The sequence below is a fragment of the Anomalospiza imberbis genome, chromosome 7, assembly GCF_031753505.1.
Source record: "Anomalospiza imberbis isolate Cuckoo-Finch-1a 21T00152 chromosome 7, ASM3175350v1, whole genome shotgun sequence".
Taxonomy (NCBI): Eukaryota; Metazoa; Chordata; class Aves; order Passeriformes; family Viduidae; genus Anomalospiza; species Anomalospiza imberbis.
The window spans coordinates 1,905,546-1,912,267 of record NC_089687.1 but is presented as its reverse complement, the minus strand read 5'-3'; the positions used below and the strand labels follow the sequence as shown (position 1 = coordinate 1,912,267).

At 43.6% G+C, this 6,722-nt stretch overlaps 1 long non-coding RNA gene across 1 annotated transcript; it reads right to left on the bottom strand.

Moving 5' to 3' along the window:
• Positions 1-3,404: 3,404 nt before the first annotated feature.
• On the bottom strand, positions 3,405-6,722 carry LOC137477574 (uncharacterized). The gene is made up of 4 exons (XR_011001052.1): positions 6,527-6,722; positions 6,325-6,397; positions 6,150-6,249; positions 3,405-3,527 (listed from the first exon to the last, which is right to left on the bottom strand). It is a non-coding gene; the product is annotated as an uncharacterized lncRNA (long non-coding RNA).

Below are 6,722 nucleotides of genomic sequence, written 5' to 3'. Positions count from 1 at the left end.
TTTTTTTTTGGTCCTTTTTTAAATTGCAAATCTCTCCAGTCATGAACCTTCAAACAATTCCGTGTCTCCTTCCATCTTTTTACGTATTTAAATGGAGTAATTGGTATATTTGGAGGTGGAAACTGGGATTTCAGCTGGGCACAGTTGGGACATACAGCGAGGAGGGAGAGCTGGTACCCCCTTATCACCCAGCCATCAAAACCACTGCAAATATCAAATAAAAAACATGGGAAAAAAAATATTCTAACTCCAAAATACAGCAAAGTCCTTGATTGCAGCCTTCCTACAATTCCTCTGGGGTGAATTCCTCATGGTGTTTAAATTCCATGTAATAACGTTGTGGAGAAGGCTCCGATTGAAAAATTGAGGGTGGGGGGGGGGGGGGGAAGGGAAAAATGGCAAGAAATCATCGACACAAATTGTTCTCCCGAGCTATTTTCCAAATGCTGCTGGGGATGTGATTTCCTTGGCTGACATTAGGAACACTCACTGCTCACTTGAAAGCCAGGAGAAGAATTGCAGTTGTTAACAGCCATCTCCAAAAAGATATTTCAAATTATCCCAAATTACTCGGCTGAAAGAGAAATCCGAGGATATTTCCTTTAACATCAGAGCCCATATGAGGAAAATACAAATTGAGCCTATATTTGCTGAAGTCACTTCCCCCCGCCTCTCCCTTGGTTCCTTGGATCCCTTTTCCCGCTCACCAAAGGGGCTGGAAGGAGCTGGGAGGGCTCAGCCTGGAGAAAAGGAGGATCAGGGGGATCTCATCCCTCTTTCTTGCTGTTTTCAAAAAAAATGCTCCCCAAAAAGCCAAGGAGAGCATGAATGAAACTTAACATTAATGCCCATGGTGCCGTGAATCCATGGAAAAATCACCCCTCATCTCCTTAACCCACTGGAAAAAACTGTCACAGGCATGTGGGATAGAAGGATCTGAAGGCATGGAATGTTTTCACGTGAAAAAGGAAGAACCCCGAGGCCAGGAAAGAAAGGAAAAGTCGGGAGAATTACACACGGAACAGCTCATTATGGAAGCGTTGCAGAGTCATTATTTCAAATAAGTGCATCTCATTCCAGAGGCTGGGATGGGAAGCGGGGTGGATTTGCATTATTATTTATTCATGAGTTTTAAAAGGATCATTATTTCTGATGGACAGCTGCTGTCAAAAGATTTATGGAGGGGAGCTCGTGTTTTCCCATAATAATTGTTAATCAATAAACATCGAGAAGCGGCGCTGGGAATTCCATGTTTCCAGGGCACCTCTAATTAGGAACGGGTTTCCATTTGGGAAAGCAGATCCTTTTCCCCTTCCCTCTAATTGCACACAAGCTGAGATGGCAGGTGAGCATCCACTGTGGCTTTATCCCAAAAAAAGGAGATCCTTGGAAGTGTCCAACGCCAGGTTTGGAGCAAGCTGGAACAGTGGAAGGGTGGATTTGTCCAGGGAGATGGTTTCTTCTCCCAATAATTCCTTTTGTAATTCCCCAAATTCAGGCTTGGAAGGCCCCAGGTGGAATTTGCCACAGGGATTTGGAGCCCACCCTTTCCCTCCTGTCCCAAATTCCTTCTCCTTCCCAAGGTCTGGCCAAGGATTCCCAGCTGTGCCAGGATGCCCTGTTTTCCCTGGGCATCCAGGAATTATCCCACAGCTCCTGCTCTCCCTGCTCCCCATTTCCTGGGCGAATTCCCAGGTGAAGGCTTCCCTCAAAACTTCATTTTTCACCCATGAATAAGCCCTAAATTATAAATTTAATTTGATTTTTTAGTACCAGAATAGTACCAGATGGATTTGGGATACTCCTTTTCCGTGCACTCCAGCTTTGGAACTACGAGGAAAGAGCAGGGAATTTGAGTTAGGCAGGCAGTGCAGCCCAAACCCCACGGTGGGGAAAAAATCCTCAAAACCATTCCCAAACACGCTGCAGAAAAAATCCCTCCAAAAACCCCCAATATTTCCCAAGGTCACTCTTCCCTGGCTGCCCCCACCTTACCCAGGCAGGGAAGGGAATTTCAGAGAGCATTTGCCATGGATTTGGAACTGGAATGTTAAACATTCCAGGATAATTTCATTTTTCATAAATTTACACCCTGAATTGCTGCCTTCTCTAATAATAAATTGTATTTTCTGTGGTGCCACGAGCGTTTTTGATGTTCCAGGCTAAAATCCGGAGGAATTGTGCCGGCAGGAAAAACAGCCAGGAGTCACCAAAGTCCCAGCTCTTTGAAAGAGATGCTAAACTCTGATCATGAAAGTCTCCTTTGGAAAAATATGTTAAAAAATCCCGAAATTCCGTTCAAATGAGCTGCCTGGAATATTTGATGCCCTGACAACTGTACAGCCTCAAAGACAGGCAGAGAATGGGCCTGAAATGCTCATTAAAATCCCAATAAAGCCAGGCTTTAGGAAAAGAGGTTCTTTTCTCCCTGGCACCATGGGAGAGAGTGGAAATTCCCATTTTTTTCCCATCCTCCCCTTGCTCCACTTCCAGTACCTTTCCCGGGCTGGGTTAACAGAGCTAAAAATGAGGATTTTTTTCCAGCAGGTTTTAACCTCGGTCACAAAGCCTTGGAAGGTGGGAATGTGCTGCTTCCATCCCTGATTTTGGGGCTTCCAGAGGCCACGGTGGGATCAGGATTTTGGTGTTATCCTGCTTTTTTCCAGGTGCTTCCAGAGCCTTGTCCGTGTGGAGCCACCTGAGCATCCTCAGGTGCGCCGGGAATGATCCCGCTCCAACCTCCGGTGTCATCCCAGGCTGCTGCTATTAAAGCCTGGCTCAGAGCCCGAAATTTAATCCTGGGATTAAAGGCAGCACGTTCGTCCTGCTGGGAACATCCACATTTTCTGAATGAGCGCGTCCTGCTCTCGGCTAATTAGGAGCAGGTTGATTGCAGCATCTGTCACCTGGAGCTCGGCGATTTATCCCGGGGGCTCCTGGTGGGGAGGGAGCTGTCAGAGCTGGGAAGGGGCAGGATGCTGGAAAACGGCTGGGAAATCCCCTCTGGAAAAGTGGGGAGAGCGAGCTGGAAAAAATCCAGGCAATTAGAGGAATCGTGGGGGCCTAATTGCCTTCTTTGGCCATGATTTTGGGGAGACATCCATGGAAAGGGAGGGATGGCTCAGTGGTGGGTTGGAGCTGGAGTGCCTGGAGCCACTGGGCTGACTTTTCCCTTTGGATGCAGCAATTCCATCCTTTTCCCATCCTTTTCCATTCTTTCCCCATCCTTTCCCATCCTTTTCTCATCCTTTCCCATCCTTTTCTCATCCTTGCCCATCATAATCCCATCCTTTTTCCATCCTTTTCTCATCCTTTCCCATCCTTTTCCTCATCCTTTCCCATCCTTTTCCTCATCCTTTCCCATAATCTTCTCCTCCTTTCCCATCCTTTTCTCACCCTTTCCCATCCTTTTTCCTGCAGGAATTTCCTGGTTTGGAACACTGTGAGATCCAGCAGGGCTGCATCCACTGCTGGCCTGGGAAGGACGGGGATTCTTCTTCCTCAGGCTTTGAATTCGCCACCAGGAGCTTCCAGAAGATAAAAATCCATGCAGGAAATAATTTGCAATAAAATATATTTATAATATTATGTTATAGATGACATATAAATGTATTTTATAAATATAATAAATAATAATACTATTAATAATACAAATATTGATTATTAATTAATTATATATGTCTATATTTATATATATTTTAATATTACTTATATTTTATATAATATAAATAATATTTATCAATATATAAATATTAGGCATACAGATATAAATATGTATTTATAAATATATCTTTATATTTTTATTAAATTTATATTTATTAAATATAAAATATATTTTGTATATAGTATATAAAATATATTTTTATATATTATATGTATTTTCTGTATATTTTATAAATTAATATCATTAATTTATTAATATTTATTTAGTAATTAATTAATTATATTATACATAATATGTAATATAAAAAATATATTCTATATTATATATTATATGTTATAACTTATATATTATATATTATATATATTTTATATATCTTTATACAATATATTTATAAATTTATTATATATTTCTATATTTAGATTTATATTCTTATAATATTTATATTATTTATTTTTAAACCCCTCCCTATAACCAAATAAAACAAAAAAAACCCCACTTTAAAGTCTATTTAAATATTTTTTATACCTACATTTTTCATATTTATATTCACATTTACAATTTATATTGATGCACTATATGAATATATCATTGATAATAAATAATATATTAAATAAATAAATAATTTATTGAGAGCGCTTGAAATAATCACGGGATAGAATTACAGCAGCTTTTTTCCCCCCACACTCGGGTTTCCAGGCAGATGAGGTGGGAAAAAATGGGATTTAAGAGGGTGACAGTCTGTAGGGTTTGCTGGGAGCCCCTGAAGCTGCTCCAGGTCCTGTTTTGAGGTGCTCTGGGTGCCAAATCCTCATTTTCCTGTGCCCCCATGGGCTCCTGCCCCATTCCTTGCCTCCACCTCCTCCTCTGGCTGTCCTTCCTGACATTCCCATATTTTTATGTGGTTCCCTGCCAGGTTTTACGTTCCCGCTTCCAATTCCTGGTTCGGGAGTGGGATTTGGGATCCAGGCCTGGTGCAGCGTGGATTTCGCCTGCCTCACAAATTCCTGGGGGTTTTCTCCTCTTGCCACACTTCCACAGGGACCTTCACCACCGTGAGGGTGTTAAAGTGAGGAATTATCTCCATGTGCACGCAGCATCATTATCCTGACACTTGGCTATCCTCGGGAGATGCAGGGAGCACTTGTAGGCATCTCATTAAAATAAATCAGCCTCAAATGGCTCCACAAATGTTTCCATCTTTTATCCGGCCCTGAGTCTTTCAAATTAAGCCAGGTTTAAAATGCCAGTATTGATTTTGGTGCTGGCTGATGGAAGGGCCTGGGTGAGGTTTGGGAAACAGGACGTGCTTTTAATTTAATTTCATTTCATTTCATTTCCTCTGTGCTAGGACAGCACCTTGCCATCAGCATTTCTTTTATTTGCACATCTGGAAGCAGGCAGGGAGCACAGCTGGGAAGAGCTGCTGGCCATTCCCAATGCTTTGCTTGCCTCTGGAGAGCTCGGAAAACCACCCTCACTGAGGAGTAATTAAGCAGGAGAGTTAATAAATCCACACTGGAGATGAAATGAGAATCGTGATACCAACAACACTGAGCATATGGGAAAGATTTGGGAATTTATTGGGTTTTCAACAGTCCAGCCATTTGTGGGAAGGCTTTTTCAGGGAAAAAGCTGTGGCAGGTACAGGTGGGAGCAGAGATTCCCTGGAGCAGAGGCACATTCCCATGCTGGATTTCCCAGGGCTCAGCATCATCCCATTAAATTCACAGAAGTGCAACAGTAACTAAATTTTTAAAAGCCCAATATGTGGGGAGAAAACTCAGGGTTTCAGCCACCTGCGGAGATTTCTCCAGGTGCTGAGGGAGGCAGGAGGAGCTGGGCAACACTCTCAGCTTTAATTTGAATTTGTGGTTCTGGGATAGAGGCACAAGGAGCTCGTGGAGATGGTTTCAGGCCATAAATAAAGCTGGAATTACTGCAATCTTGAGTGAGGTTTTACCCACCCCAGAGGGTTGGGGCTCAGCTTCCTAGCTAAGCAAATACTGGATAAAAAAATGGGAAAAACCTCATTCCATCCCCCTTAGCCTCAGTTTAGGGCCTGAGACTTGGTGACATCACTGATGCACTGCAAATGTTGGGGTTTCATCCCTGCTTAAGCCAAGTCAGGGTTTAAGCAGGGCTCAGTAAGGACAGAGCTCAGTAAAACACAGCTGGGAGATGCTGAGCAGTTTTCCAGGAGTTCTTGGAATAAGCATGTGGGTTCTGTGAGAATTAAGTTCCCAGTCATCCCCTGGACCTTAAATCCCATCCCACCCCATCCATGGGACACCTCCCACCATCCCAGGCTGCTCCAAGCTGGCTTGGGCACTGCCAGGAATCCAGGGGCAGCCACAGCTTCTCTGGGAATTCCAGCCCAGCCAGCAATTCCTTCCCAATATCCCATCCATCCCCATCCCCTGGGTTCTTCTCATATTTCCCACCTTGTCCTATTTAAGCATCCCACTCCCATCAGGTCCTGCCTCACCTTACCTTGGAATGCCGCGCAGAATTTCCAGCATTTTCCCTCACCAGGAGCATTGGGCAGCTCAAGGATCTTTAAGCCCCACATGTGCAGTGCAGCAAATCTGGTAAATACTGTTAAATAAATCAATCCTTGTTTGTGCAGGGAGTTTTCCCTCAGGGCACAGCCACAGGAATACCTGGACGAGGAAAAGCCTCCGGGCAGAATTGAATTCACATGGAAAATAATCCCACAATAAACCAACACAATAGCTGGGCAAATAAAAGGGGAGGAAAAGTGGAGTTAAAATACAGCTCGATAAACCAGGAGGTATAAACCAGAATCGCCGGGAAAAGGAGGTTTTCCATGTATTTTCTCTGCTATGTGGAGTCAGAGGTCACCTTAAATAAAGTGACCACGCTGGTGGAGGAGCAGAACCCTCATCATTCTGCCTTCCTAGGATCAGCAAAAACCTCGGAAAAGCCCAGCCAGGTGGGCTCTGAAGGCTGGCACAGGGATTCAGAACCTGTTTTATAGGAATTTGGGAAGCAGAGACTCGCACCAGCACAAATCCCAGGCATGTGGTTCCTGCATCAC